At 40.2% G+C, this 2238-nt stretch overlaps 1 non-coding gene across 1 annotated transcript; it reads right to left on the bottom strand.

The window, feature by feature from the left end:
- Positions 1-1267: 1267 nt before the first annotated feature.
- LOC118757940 (U6 spliceosomal RNA) lies at positions 1268-1371 on the bottom strand. Its single transcript, XR_004995445.1, has one exon. It is a non-coding gene; the product is annotated as a U6 spliceosomal RNA (small nuclear RNA).
- Between the last annotated feature and the right edge of the window lie 867 nt (positions 1372-2238).

Raw genomic sequence — 2238 nt, 5'->3', positions numbered from 1 at the left:
AAGAAAATCAGGTGTTCCCTGCCTTTTTGTGAAGCAAGACTAACTTACATTGAAAACACAGAGGTGAAATGGGATGGCCAAAATCTGTTGCATTTTGAAACAGATAAAATGTGGAAGAGATATATGTAGGGCTTTGTTAAGAGTGGATTTTAGACATTGTTTCCTGGCATTTATTAAATAATAATCAAATTATAACTGCCTTGGGAAGATAGAGTGGCACTATAGAGTCAAAAGCCAGAGGAGGTATGGTGAAAGTATCATTTTTACATTTCTTGCTTCACAAATTCATATAGAAATATCCTTCATGTCTGGAAAGGTAAAGTATAAAATATGTTCCAACTCACTTAGCAACTCCAGAAGAGAAGTTTGTGTATTACTCCAAGATTGGAGCTCAGTTCCAGGAAATACAGGTTTGGATTTTACTGACAGTAGCAGGTGAGAACACACAAGAAACAAGCCCTTGTCTTTGTGTCTGAAGCAGCAGGAGAACACATACAGAAACATACACATCCAGTCATGTTCCCCAGTCCCTCATATATGCGTACAAACAATGGTGGTACCTAGCCCAACCTACAGTTACCTAGCAGAGTTGTAGGCAGCAGCTGGAGTTGTATCTGTTTTGGTTGTTGGTTGCCATGACACAGGTTGCCATACAAACCGAGATATCAAAAGATAGAGATACAGACGAGAGGTGTAGGAACCTGGTAAACCTCATGTTCCACAAAGTCGCCTTTCTTCCTTTCCCCTGACCCGACACCCACACACCTTGCAGACATTTATTTGTGTTTAGTGTATAGCTGCTCAGTCTTAACAACGTCTTGTTTTCCCCTGAAATTGCTGATCTTTTAAGACGTGGGCTCAACTTAGAACTGTGGTGATTGTCAAGTACAAAGGGGCTGTTGGTTGAACATTGGTGCATAGAATCCTGCCTCTTCCTGTGTTCAGACCTAATCTGCCAGGGAATAGTACTAGGAGGTCTTTCTGGAATTATCAGGCTAGGACGGCACTTCCTTCATGAATGGTTTTATACCCAAAAGAAGGAAGCCTGACAGGGTTTTTCTCCTTCTGTTTTATCAAGACTCAGCAGAAAGGTGCAATCTGGGCATCAGGGAGGAGTTGCTCCCTGAATACTGGTGCCTCGATCTTAGACTTCCTATCGTCTAGAACTGTAATAAATTCATTTCCACTGCTTGTGAGCCACTTAGTTTGTGGTATTTTTGCTATTACTGCATAGACAGACTAAGCCACCAGGTCAAGGGAGAATCAGAGGCACCGAGGCTGTTGCATTAGCCTATATGTCATTCTTGCGCAGAGGTCATGCTAATCTCTGTATCATTCCAATTTTAGTGTATGTGGTGCCAAAGTGAGTACAGCACTAGCCTGTATGTCACAGCTATTCTTTGGATGGAATCATTACCTGATCCCCAATATACTATATGTGACTCAATTAAATCAAATGGATTGGTGTTAACTGCTATAGATAAGGGGGAAGTATGCTTTTTTCTCCCTAGGGACTATATTTTCAGTTTAAAATTTTGAATCATAAAATATTTTTGACTTTTCAGGTGAGGGTGAAGTGATTTACTGGAATGACAAAGATAGCCAGTATGAAGACTTCACAAAGTTCCTAGAAAATCAGTTTAATAAAGAAGCTATATATGGATTTTTGACTTTCTCATTAAAATAAATTTATGCTAAAATATCTATCTATCTATCTATCTATCTATCTATCTATCTATCTGTCTATCTATCTAAATTTGAGAAGTAGAGAGACAAGGGAAGATCCAAAAAGAGAAGCACATACATTGGGGAGGGAGGAGAGAGAAATCCTGTCTTCTGATGAACTTCCAAACGGTTCAGTTGCCTGGGTGGGCTCAGGCTGAAGCTGGGAATTTAATCTGGTCTGAATTGGAACCTCAGTCCAGTACTCCCAAGTGAATGGTAGGCTCCTAACCTGTCCTCTCACCTGATGCCTTCCAGGATATGTATTGGCAGGAAGCCAGAATCAGGAACAGGGATGGGACTGGATCCCAGTCACTCTGATACCAAATGGGTTGTTACAAGTGGTGCCTTAACTACAAAGCCAAGCACCTATTCCCTTTCATAAACTTCAAATGCCTTTATATTAATAACTGAAATCAATGAAGTAAGCAGAGATGATGGGAAGCCTCATTGCTTTTTTCATTCAAGCTGAATCTGTTTTTAGGATTTGGAGTCATTGTAAATATAGTGTTAAAA

This window comes from Ochotona princeps, chromosome 5 (assembly GCF_030435755.1).
Source record: "Ochotona princeps isolate mOchPri1 chromosome 5, mOchPri1.hap1, whole genome shotgun sequence".
NCBI lineage: Eukaryota > Metazoa > Chordata > Mammalia > Lagomorpha > Ochotonidae > Ochotona > Ochotona princeps.
The sequence above is the reverse complement of the archived record's forward strand: the minus strand, read 5'-3'. Positions and strand labels throughout refer to the sequence as shown.